This window comes from Scyliorhinus canicula, chromosome 20 (genome assembly GCF_902713615.1).
Source record: "Scyliorhinus canicula chromosome 20, sScyCan1.1, whole genome shotgun sequence".
Taxonomy (NCBI): Eukaryota; Metazoa; Chordata; class Chondrichthyes; order Carcharhiniformes; family Scyliorhinidae; genus Scyliorhinus; species Scyliorhinus canicula.
In genome coordinates, this window is record NC_052165.1 from 78256439 (window position 1) to 78269705 (window position 13267).

Sequence of the window (13267 nt, forward strand, 5' to 3'; positions counted from 1 at the left end):
CAGCTCGCCATGGCCCAGCATGGCTGATATAAGCCGGGAAACCCCGCTTCCATTGCGCCTTTGCGACACTTTTTGGCAAATTTGCACATTAGAGTGAGACAGCTAGTCTCACTCTAATGTGCAGATTCCTGAGGTACCCGAGACTTTGGGATTCATACCCTTTGTCTCAGGGACCTTGGGGGAGCGGCCATTCAGCACTGGTTTCCACACTGGGGACCAGATGGAGCGGCAGCTATGGGGGCCTCCCAGGGGATAGAAGGCCTCCAGCTGCATGCTCTTTGGGCAGGGTGGTGCCCTGATGCAACACTAAAGTGGTTTGTCAATACCGTACCTGAAGTGCCAAATCCCAAACATCTCAAAACGGAGGTGAAAGCGTGACCAAACTCTGCCAGGCAGATACTTCAACGAACTTTCAATTAGCCCAAACCATTTCAGCAATTAATTCATCTTCCTCTTACCCTGGTACACATTAAAAGATGCATATCTAACAAGAAAAGGACAGCCTCTCGACTCTGCAAAATCCAATCTGGTCGCAAAATAATCATCATCGTGGTGATCTCTCGATTATTCCAGAATCGTGTGACTGCGGCAAGGAGTTAAGCCACCTTTACAATCGGCTTTGACAAAGAGATCCTCCAGACCCAAAACATTAGCTCCCTTCCCTCCACAGATGCGGTGAGGTTGTCCAGTATTTTCTGCTTTTGTTTATAATTACTGAACTTTGTTTGGGGAAGTAAACAAAACCAAATTAACTGAGGGATAAATTAAAGCCTTATTGGGGAAGTCCGAATTGTGTTTGTGTTTGGGCTCTGGACTGTATCATGGCGTCGCAGTGTGGTAATGTATGGGACACTCTCCCCTCATAACTTTGGACCAGGTTTTCCATAGCTGTCAGCAGAATTGTAAACCTATATTTTTCTCTCTCTCTTCCCCCCCAACCTCCCCAGTCTTGGTTGCAGTCTGTTCCCCAATATGGACAGATGTTGGTCTTGATAGCTATTGAAGGGAGTGGTAAAGGCAGGGTCTATCAGGATGATAATCAGCCAGCTCTCTGATCCTTCTAACACCTCCCCCACTGTTCCCAAAAGGGGGGGGGGGGGGGGGGGGGGGGGCAAAGTTGTGTGAAGATACAAAATTGGACACTTGAAAATGTAGACAACAGTAGACCAGCTGTGCACCTGCAGTTAATTGTAATATAAAAGCACTGTCATGTTGGCCGACAGTCACTCTCAACTGAACACAAACCCAAACTGTCTGTTATCATCCAGTTTTATTGACAATGCACATTCACATGGAAGAACCATTGCAAATAATATGCTGTTCAGTCACTATCTCGGATTCCCTGGTGTTCTGTGAAACATAACATGTCAATAAATTCCTCTCCCCCCCCCCGCCCACTGCATGCAAAGTGCAGGAGGTTGATGACAAAGCCGCAGAGCGATATTGATTGTATTATTCTGTGAAAGAATGTACCTGAATACACTTTCATTTATGCCGCTTAAATAAAAACTATTTTCTCCTCTTGCGCTGTTAGGAAGTTGGAATAAAATGACAAAAAAATAAGTGGAGTAAAAAGAGACACGGGGATTTAGCTGCACTGCCGAGTTGTGAGATACAGATTAGCCTAGTAGCAGGGTGAAACACCAACGTTGGGCACCATCTGATGGCCACTCTGCACCAAGAAAGCAGCTCGCCAGGGCACAGCATGGCTGATAAAGGCCGAGGGGCCCCGCTGCCGGGATCTACCCGACTCGCAACGCCTCGAGATCCAACACGATCTCGCGAGACGTTGCGATGTAAATCCTGCCGATTGTGGGCGCGATCACTTTTTGGCAAATCTGCACATTAGAGTGAGAGAGCTAGTCTCACTCTAAAGTGCAGATTCCCAAGGTACCCGAGACTTTGGGATTTATCCCCTCTGTCTCGGACGAATGCCATTCAGCACTGGTCCCCACAAACAGGGACCGGATGGAACTGCACTTGTGGGGGTCTCCCAGAGGATCAGAGGCCCCCAGCTGCATGCCCTATGGGCAGGATAGTACCATGCACTGGTACTACCTGGGTGCCAGCCTGGCACTGCCAAACTACTCAGGTGACACTGGCATGGCCACTGCTAGTGCCAGGTTGGTGGTGCCAGGTTTTCTATGCCGGTGCGATCAGGCCCGGAGTGCCCTGCATGGGTGTTTGGGGGGGGGGGGGGGGGGTGGGGGGGGAGAAGGAAAGGGGTGTGTGGAGGGATAGGGGGCTCCCATAGTGTGTTCGTGGGAGGCAGAGTTCAGGATTGCTTCAGGGGCCTCGGAAAACTCTTGCTACACAGGGAAGAAAACGGGGCTATGTGCGGCATCAGTCGTGCATTCCCGTTTAGGCGCTTATACAATTTGAGTGGTGTTGAATAGCCCTGTGTTTCTCGGCACTGGGAAACATGCGGCTAAATGCATTCGCTGTGGGACTATGTTCCGTTTTGGGTGAATGGCGCCCTTTGTTAAGCAAATCAGAGACGAGCCGTCTCGGGACTCGATCATAGCCACATCCAGTTACAAAGCAGACCTCTCACACAGAAATCAAGCTGTCTGTGTTACACACCTCGTTCGACTCGGAACTGCAAGATAGGTTCCCAAAATAGATACATTAACGGCGTTCAAAAGGCACCTTGACAAATACATGGATAGGATGGGTATAGAGGGATATAGCACAGGGAAATGCTGAGGATTTTGGTCAAGGTTGGTATCATGACCGGTACAGGTTTGGAAGGCCATAGGGAGTGTTGCTATGCTGTATTGTTCTTTGTTCTTAATAAATCTACACCACCTGTGTGGTAATTATTGGCAGGTTTTGGCTCATAGTTTAAAATCTATGTGCTATTTTGGGTATTCTCAGAGTTTAGAAAAATAGATAGATTTGGATTCGGGTGATTGAAACATAGGCCGGAATTCTCTGGTCCCACCAGCAGTGCACCCCTTTTCCGTGGGTTTCCTGGTGGCATGGAGTGACTTCAATGGGAATCCCCATTCACAGCAGCAGGACCAAAGAAATTCCCACCACCCAGAAGCATGGAGCTGGGAGGCTGAGAATCTGTCTTGTCTGAGTAACTACTATTGTTGACGATTGCAAATGTTGTTCTTTACTGTTGCCTTTCTGGTTGTGCTTTTTTAAGATTAATAAACATTTGAATAATTTACAAGACTGACCTCTCTCCTCACTGGATTTCATCTTTTTTCTCTAATCTTTTCCAAATCAAAAAAAAAAGTTTAGAGCCTGCATTCCAAGTTTACCTCCCAGGATTCGAGATGCCCTCACATTGAACATCAGCAGGGTTCATAACATCTGCTCAACAACTGCCAAATTCAGGCTGGCAGGTGGGCACAGACTCAGGGAATGTCTCTATTGTGCATGGAAGACCACACCCGGATTACTGTGAACAGTTTTGTTCTCCACGTTTGAGAAATGGCAGCTTGCATTGGAGGCAGCACAGCAAAGGTTCACTAAATTGGTCTCTGGGATGAAGGGATTGTCCCATGGTGAGAGACTGAGTAAATTGGGTTTTTATTCTCTAGAATTTAGAAGAATGAGGGGGCACCTCATTGAAGCTACAAAACCTAAAGGGGATTGATAGGGTGGACGCGGAGAGATTGTTTCCATCGGTGGGGGAATCTAAAACACGGGGAGCACAGTCTCAGGATTGGGGGCCAATCATTTAGGACTGAGATGGAGAGAAATTTCTTCAGTCAAAGGGTACTGAAGCTTTGGAATTCTCTATCCCAGAGGATTGTGGATGTTCCATCCTTGAATACATTTAAGGTCGGGATAGATTTTTGGAGTCTCAGGGAAATAAGGGAAGTGGAGAGCGGGCACGAAATAGAGTTCGAGCCCAAGGTCAGCCACGATCATATTGAATGGTGGGGCAGGCTCGAGGGGCCATATCGTCGACTCCTGCTCCTCTATCTTGTGTGATAGCTAGTCAGCAACCCATTCTCCACCTCTTTCCATTTTCAGTCCTGTCCATATAATGGAAATGAAACTCGAGAGAGATGTCAAATGGGCTATCTACTGGCTATCATTTGCTTCACACTATCAGGCAAAGTCAACATCTACCTCAGGGCAGCGATCCTTTGGCTGTCACAGTCAGCAGCAACAAGTACCATTTACTGGAGCACCTCTGATGCAGAAAACATTAAATGGGGGAGAGAAAGGGAGAGATAAAAAAAACAAAGATAAATTAAAGAAATAACAAACGACAACCATGCCCAGGAGGGGGTGAGGGGAGGAGACCAAAGATTTATCAAGAAGGATGAGATTTGAACAAGTTCGCAAGAGGCAGATGTAATGTGGAGGACCTGAATAAAGGTAGAAGAATAGAATTGTATTTTTCATTCATTCTTTTTATAATCTGGTTTTTAACATTTAGAGTACCCAGCTTTTTTTTTTCCAATTAAGGGACAATTTAATGTGGCCAATCCACCTACCCTGCACATCTTTGGGTTGTGGGGGGTGAAATCCACGCAGACATGGGGAGAATGTGCAAACTTCACACTGACTGTGACCCGGGGCTGAGATCAATCCCAGGTCCTCAGCGCCATGAAGCAGCCGTGCTAACCACTGCACCAACTGTGTTTTACATTTGTTCTTTCATGGGATGAGAGTGTCACTGGCATGGCCAACCCCAGTCACACTTCAACTGAATGGTTGGCTGGGCCATTTCAGGTACGGTTAGAAGTCAACCACCTGGTTAAATGTAGGCCAGACCAGGTAAAGACAGTGAATTTCCTTCTCTAAAACAGTGGTTCTTTTTACAATAATTGATAATAATTGTCATGGTCACCACCACTGATGAATCGTGAATTTTCTTTATCAATTAAGGGGCAATTTAGCGTGGACAATCCGCCTAGCCTGAATATTTTTGGGCAAAACTCACGCAAACACGGGGATAATGTGCAAACTCACACGGACAGTGACCCAGAGCCGGGATCGAACCTGGGACCTCAGCGCCATGTGCTAATCACTGCACAACCGTGCTGTCCCTTGAATCGTGAATATAACTGCAGATTTATAAATTGAATTTAAATTCTACCAGCTCCCATGGTGGGATTTGAACCCATGTCCCAGAGCATTGGCCTGGGCCTCTGGATTACTAGTCCAGCGACTAGTTGAACAGGTTTCACATGGTCAGGTTCAGAACCAGTAGTTAAACAACATATAAAGGCTTTGAAAATCAGAAGCACAAAGGATCTTCTCTTAAGGTTAACGTGCAGGTTCAGTTGGCAGTTAGGAAGGCAAATGCAATAGAAGATAGAACATAGAACAGTACAGAACAGGCCCTTCGGCCCTCGATGTTGTGCCGAGCCATGATCACCCTACTCAAACCCACGTATCCACTCTATACCCGTAACCCAACAACCCCCCCCCCTTAACCTTACTTTTTAGGACACTACGGGCAATTTAGCATGGCCAATCCACCTAACCCGCACATCTTTGGACTGTGGGAGGAAACCGGAGCACCCGGAGGAAACCCACGCACACACGGGGAGGACGTGCAGACTCCACACAGACAGTGACCCAGCCGGGAATCGAACCTGGGACCCTGGAGCTGTGAAGCATTTATGCCAACCACCATGCTACCGTTATGAATGTTAGCATTCATGTCGAGAGGGCTAGAATGCAAGACCAGGGATGTACTTCTGAGGAGTCATAGGCTCTGGTTAGACCCCATTTGGAATACTGAGAGCAGATTTGGACCCCGTATCTAAGGAAGAATGTGCTGGCCTTGGAAAGGGTGCAGTGGAGGTTCACAAAAATGATCCTCAGAATAGAGGGCTTGTCATATGAGGAACGGTTGAGGACACTGGGTCTGTACTCGATGGAGTTTAGAAGGATGGAGGTGGAGGGGATGTCATTAAAACTTACAGAATACTGAAAGGCCTGGATAGAGTGGACAGGGAGAAGATGTTCCTTTAAAACAGAGATAAGGAGGAATTTCTGGTGAAACTGTGGAACTTCTTCTCACAGGGGGCTGTGGAAGCCAACTCACGGAGTGTCTTTAAGACAGAGATAAATGGGTTCTTGATTAATAAAGGGATCAGGGGTTATGAGGCGAAGGCAGGAGAATGGGGATGAGAAACATATTAGTCATGATTAATTGGTGGGGCAGACTCGATGGGCTGATTCTTCTCCTGTGTTTTATGGTCTCAACTCTCACACAATTCAATGTTATGGAAGTGTCTTCTCATCTTCCGGCTTTCTGTCTGATCTCAAATTAGGAGCGGAGTGAGACGTGAGGGGGAAGGCATTGGTATGGTCACTGGACTAATAACCCCAAAACCAAGGATAAAGCTCCAGTTCAAATCCCACCACAGCAGATGTAGAATTTGAATTCAATAAAAGTCTAACGATGACCATGAAACCATTGTCGATTGTCGCAAAAACCCATCTGGTTCAGTAATGTCTTAGAGAGAAGGAAATCTGCCATCCTTACCTGGTCTGGCCTACATACAACTCTGAATGCCCTCATAAATGGCTTAGTAAGCCGCTCAGTTTAAGGGAAATTAGGGATGTTGGCCTTTCCTGTGACTCTCGCATCCCGTAAATGAATTATAAAAAAATCAAATTCACCCAATTAAAACAAGTCCCGACATGATGTGCCAAATAGCCTCCTTCTGGACTGTAACCGTGCAATGTTTGGAAGATGCAGGCGCTTAAATAAGAGGTGCAAGAAGCAGTTTTAAAATATTCTGAAGGATATAGTTCAGTGTTGAAACAAGGAAATGCAGCAGCCAATCAGCCTGTGGCAAGGTCCCACCAAAAGTAGTGCGATAATGACCAGATAATCTCTTATTTAGTGAAGTTGCTTCAGGATTAAACACTGGCGAAGACATTGGAGAGAATTCCCCAGACCACCTTCGACCAGCGTCATGCGATCTTGTACGTTTGCTCGAGAGGGCAGGTGCGTCCTGGGTTTAACATCCCACGTAACAGACCGAAACTCCGACAGTGCAGCACCCCCTCAGCGTGGCAATGAGAGGTGTCAGCCTGAATGTTGTGCTCTGGTCCCTGCAGTGGAATTTGAATCCCCTCGATTCGGGTGAGAGCACTGATGACATTTTGGGACTGCACATTGTAACGGCAAAAATGCGTGCTGTCTGCATTGGGCCTGCAACTAGTGATAAAATCAACATCTTCTGTGCCAAGCTAATGTTACAATCTACCAAGGTTATATTATAAATAGGCTCCCCAAACTTCACTTGGAACCCTATCACTGTTCTCAAACGTCTCCATAAACACATATATAGTTCAACCATATGAGCGGCTAAGGATATCTTAGTCTGCCGGCTGACTCAAACTATAATAATAGCTGTCATGAATTAGACCCATGCCAAATTCAGCTCAGGCAACTAGGTGGTAATGTAATCTTCACTTAGCACCGTCCCTGTTATAGGATTCATCATGACAAATGTGGGTCACCATGGAGATCATTTGCTTTTTAGTTTTTCGTACTCGAATGTGAAAAGCTGTAGGAAAAGAGCCATTCAATCGAGCTAGCGTTTTCAAAGATCACAGGTGGGATTCTTCATTGCGAGTCCGCCCCACTACTGCTGCTAAGGAGGACAGAGATTTTGTTGGGCTGTTCGGTGGCGGCGGGAATCTATACTCATGCCGCTTGTCAATGGGATTACCCATAGATGCCACCCCGCTCCTCCAGAGCAACCCACCCCACACAACATCAAACCTGCTTTGAAACCACATCTCTGTGCTTGCCACAGTTGCCACAATGGTGGCCTTGAGCCCCATTCACACTCATCTGTTTCAACACTCGTTTCCCATAACAGACTGCAATCGGACCTCAGTGGAAAATCAATAAGGAATTCTGAGAAACATCTTCACCCAGGTGGCGGCGAGCATCTGGAACCTGCCTGCAGAAGGGGTAGCTGAGGTGGATGGCGGAGGTGTATTTGCGCGGAAGCTGGATAGACACATGGAAGGGAAAATAAAAGGTATGGTGGAGGGATATAAAGGGATTATGAGGAAGCTAAATGGACCATTTGTCCACACTGGGTGAGAATGTCTGCCTTTCGCCCTTCTTACTTCTAAATTCCTCAATTTAACTTATATTCCCCAATATTTAACTTCCCTACCATGGTGAGCAATTCACCGGATTAACTTTCATTCTCCTCATAACCGTAAAACAGCCTCCCAATTAGATAATCTCTTGCCTGTTTTCCAAACACAATAAAGCCCAAAGCAAGTCAGTTACAAATATTGTGTTTTTTTGCAAAAGCTACTTTGATATATTGCCCTTAAATCACTTGGGTTTTATAGGAACAATATATTACCTCATCACAGTCTTCGATGTCCTAAAGCACTTAATATCCATTAAATTACTCCTGCAGGACTGTCACAGTTGGCATGTAAGCAAACACTGTGGCCAATTTAAAAAAAAACACACAGCAAGGCTTCATAAACAACAAATGAGATGAATGACCTGTTAATTATTTTTGGTTGTGATGTTTGAATGTTGGGCAAAGTACCAGGAGAGCTCTCTTGCCTCTTCTGCAAACAGAATAATGTGATCTTAAACAATAGGACAAATTGAGCAATATAGGGGGGTGGGGTTCTTAAGACAGCAGCACATGTGTGTCTCAGAGACCGAGGTCAGAAACCACAGGGTCGGATCTGATCCAATCTAAAAGTCCACTCCAGGCATTGAAACGAGAACCCACTATAATGATGTTTTGAGGTGATAAAAATGCATGGTTAATTCCAACATAGCTATTCTGTCTGAAACACGGGCAGAATGTGGATAAGAGGACCAGCAGGAGCTTAAAACAAGGTCCGCAAATAACCTCAATGTCAAACAGCAGCAGTCACGATGTAATGAGTGTTGGCCATCCCGTGTCAACACTCCCAAGAATAATATACCAAATGTTGCTGGAACAATAATGCTGTGTTCATCTTTTTGGACAGCTCTTGACCCCCGTTCCATGAAGAATCTCAAGATAGAGTTGTAGAACCTGCACCCAACATCTCCCCCCCCCCCCCCCCACCCTACCTCGGGGGGGACCCACCAATGGAACCCTCGCCAGTTCCAATGCTACATTAATAACACACTGAATCATTGTGAAAAATCAGCCAACAAGGCCGACAAGGGACCTTGTTGTGCACGCCCCTAGATCCATGAAGACAGCAGGACAGGTGGATACAGCGGTTAAGGTATATGGGATTCTTGCCTCTATTAACTGAGGCATAGAAAAAATGAACAGGGAGATTATGAAGGAGCTATATAAAATGCTGATAAGCTGGGTACTGTGTAAATTCTGGTCACCACACTACAGGAAGGATGAGATTGCACTGGAGAGGGTGCAGAGGAGATTCACCAGGATGTCGCCTGGGCTGGAGTGTTTCAGCTTTGAAGAGAGGTTCGATAGGCTGGGCTTGTTTTCCTTGCAGCAGAGAAGGCTGAGGGGGACCTGACTGAGGTGGACACAATCATGAGGGTCAGTTAGGGTGGATAGGTAGACTTTTCCCCTTAGCGGAGGGGTCAACAACTGGGGACAAGATTTAAAGTAAAGGAGGTTGAGGGAAGATGCGAGGGAAAACCCTTTCTCCCAGAGGGTGGTAGGAATCTGGAACTTTGCCTGAAAAGGTGATGGAGGCAGGAACTCTCAATATTTATGAAGTACTTAGATGAGCACTTGAAACACCCCATAGCATGCCAGGCTAAGTGCCATGTGCTGGAAAATTGGATTAGAGTAAATAGGTGCTGGATGGTAGGCACAGACATGATGGGCCGAAGGGCCTCTTTCCATGCTGCAAGATAGAACATACAGTGCAGAAGGAGGCCACCCGCCCACCGAGTCTGCACCGACCCACCCAAGCCCTCACTTCCACCCCATCCCCATAACCCAACAACCCCCCCCAACCCCTTGGTCACTCAGGGCAATTTAGAATGGCCAATCCACCTAACCTGCACGTCTTTGGACTGTGGGAGGAAACCGGAGCACCCGGAGGAAACCCACGCAGACACGGGAAGAACGTGCAGACTCCGCACAGTGACCCAGCGGGGAATCGAACCTGGGCGCAGTGAAGCCACACTGCTATCCACTTGTGCTACCGTCCTATGACTCTTGCTATGATTCTGAAGGTTGGGGATTAAGAAATAAACCAAACGTTCTGAATCTCTAGAACCTGCCGTTTGCTTTGCACAAATGGAATCACATCCTTAGCTGCATCTTTTTTTTTAACAATTTGAGAAACACTTTTAACAAATTTATAATATTTAATACATTGGCAATCAACCTCTCTTGACCCAAAACGGGTTTTTCTTTTCTTTTCTTTCTTTTAAACTTTACAGTCTCAATTCTAAAAAAGGTGGAAAATTTGTCTGAGATATAAAATTGTAAAGGCGTTTTCTAACTTTGCCACTTTTGTTTTCCCTTCCCTTCAGCGTTTGGCCAAAACCTCTCCAGTCAAAGAGAATCCTGCCACCTTTCTTTCTTCACCTCAACTGCTGACATCCTCAACAAAAATGCTTTGAAAGCAGCACAGTCAGTCAACCCGAAAAGGGTGAAGCATCGAAACGCAAACATCAGGAAAAAAAGCTTTGCACATTAATGGATTTAGGTCACAGACAGTTCTCTGCAGCTCTACAGGTCTCAGAAGGACCATATTTAAGACTTTCAAACGAGAGGCATATCTGTGGCTGGCCACAACAGGCAAGGTCACACCGGATACACTAACTCAAGATCTGTGATGCTCGCCAGAGAAAAAGCTGACCACATCTTACCAGTTATTCGGCATTAGAGTGAGGATCCTAGTCAACTTGCATAGATGTTTTCTGACGGATTTCTATCTGCCCACTGATGAGGCACATTCATTTGTCAAAACACTATCTTGAGCTCATATTGCTCACATGGTCAAACCCATAAAACATGTTTATTTGTTCCTTTCTGTCATCAGTAACTCAAACTTTCTCAAGGACTGTCCTGAGATAGGGATTGACGTACGCCAATTTAAACCTCGCAACTTTAGTTCCAGACATGATCGTTATACTGATAGATTACCTCAGGAAACATGTTACTCAGCTCACCTCATTCAGCAAGAGATTCCATTGGGGCAGAACCCTTTTGTTCAAGAAAAAAAAAATAGCCTCCTGACGGTAGTGTTCAATTTTCTTAAAGACTGTGCTAAAAGCTTCAGCCACGCTCAGTCAGATCAGTGTACCTTCAATCACACCTTTCCTCACCTCAGGATTTCCCAAAACACTTTACAGCCATGGTTATTAGTGGCTCCTCGAATTGAGGCATGGGACTGGCCTTGCTTTATAACAAAAATAACTTAATGCAGTTACTGGCCGGAAGCTTTAAGAATGTTTAATCAAGACTAAAGCATATTCCAATAGCTTAAAATTACAAGGATGGCTGCAGATTTGCTTCACTAAATCACACAATCACTAACTGCTTCAAGATGCAGTTAGATTTAACACTCGGGGTGATGGGGATCAAAGGGTATGGGGGGGGGGGGGGGAGAAGAGAAGAGAAAGCGGGATTAGGCTATTGAGCTGGATGATCAGCCATGATCATAACGAATGGTGGAGCAGGTTCAAACGGCCGAATGGCCTCCTCCTGTTCCTACTTTCCGTGACTCTGTATTGTTTTAATAAATTAAAAATACCCAATAATTTTTTTCCAATTAAGGGGGAATTTAGTGTGGCTAATCCACCTACCATGTACATCTTTGGGTTGTGTGTGTGTGTGTGGGGGGGGGGGGGGGGGGGGGGGGGGGGCGAGACCCACACAGCCGCAGGGAAAATGTGCAAACTCCACACGGACAGTGACCCAGAGCCAGAATCGAACCAGGGTTCTCGGCACCGTGAGGCAGCAGTGCTAACCACTGCACCACCATCCCGTCCATTCTCCAAGTTTCTATAAATCTTCAACATACTGAATCCATCAAAACGGAGGCAAGATGTCTGAAATACATCATGACGAACAATTGCCTTGAAGGAGTATGAATGAGGGCCATCACATATCCCATTAGTAGAAGCATTGAGGCAATCATCTGGATATTCAACGGAGACAAAACCATGAAAACTAATCACTGGACAATGGGACACCAGTTGTGAAGGGAATTTGTGCAGGTATCATCTAATCATGCAAGCCATGCACTGGAGAGTCCACCATACCACAAGCATATGAGGTAACTGGCCAGTTGAAGAGAGGGGATCATGTAACAAGCAAGTTAACCCTTTGTGTTCAGGCATCTATGTTTCTAGGCAGGGCGGCACAAGCAACCAAGATGGTGAAGCAGCAAGATCCCTTTGAAGGTCTCTCTTTCTACCTCACGTGCAAGCTTTAAACCCTTCCTGCTGCTTTTATCTCTCCCTGTGCCACAGACCGAGATTTTACATAGAACGCAAACCGGCAGCTGCAATCAGAAGAACAGGTAACTTGTCAGTCAACATCTTTAAACCACCTTAACATTGAACACAATTGACCATCGAGTTCCGACTGAGTTCAGTCAAGTCACCAACCTTCAGGAGCCTTAGATAATTTAACCTTACAGGATTAAGATTGCTTAATCGACCTTCCCATTCTGTAGCATATCTGTTTGTGTGTGTGCCTGTCTGCGTCTGTCTCAGAGCGTTTGCATCTTGCAGCGATGCGCGTGTGTGCACATCTGAGCATGTGCATGCATGTGTGAATGTGCATCTTGGAGCATGTATGCGTGCACGTGTGCGCATCTCAAGTATGTGTGCTTGCGCGCCTCAGAGTTTGTATATGTGTGCATGTATCTGGGAGTGTGTGCATGCCTCACATTGCGCGCATGTGCCGGAGTTTGTGTGTGTATGTATCTGGGAATGTGGGCACTCCTCAGAGTTTGTGTGTGTGTGTGTGTGTGTGTGTGTATTATCTGGGAGTGTGCGCCTGTGCTTCGGAGTGTGCAGTGTGCACACCTCGGAGTGTACGCGTGTGTCTCAGATTATGTGCACAGGTCTTTTCTGAAAGACAGCGCTTTTGATAAGGAAGCTTTTCTCCACCACTGCACCAGACTGTCATCCTGGATTTTAGGTTTAAATCTCTGAAGTGAAACTTGTACCCACAGCCTCCTGAATTAGAGATGAGAATGTTACTGCTGAACATTCTAGAAGCCTTTACTACCATGCTCAATTGAGACGGTAAGGGCGAGAACCTGCTTCCGTTAATTAATGAATTACTTACAATGCAGCACAGAATGGGAAACTTCACTATGGAGAATGATAGGGAGGTTGGAAGACATT

The 13267-nt window shown here is 46.1% G+C and overlaps 1 protein-coding gene across 1 annotated transcript in view; it reads right to left on the minus strand.

Moving 5' to 3' along the window:
* Positions 1-13267, minus strand: part of large1 (LARGE xylosyl- and glucuronyltransferase 1) — a 558448-nt gene that overhangs the window by 456396 nt on the left and 88785 nt on the right. The gene's annotated exons all lie outside the window — the stretch shown is intronic.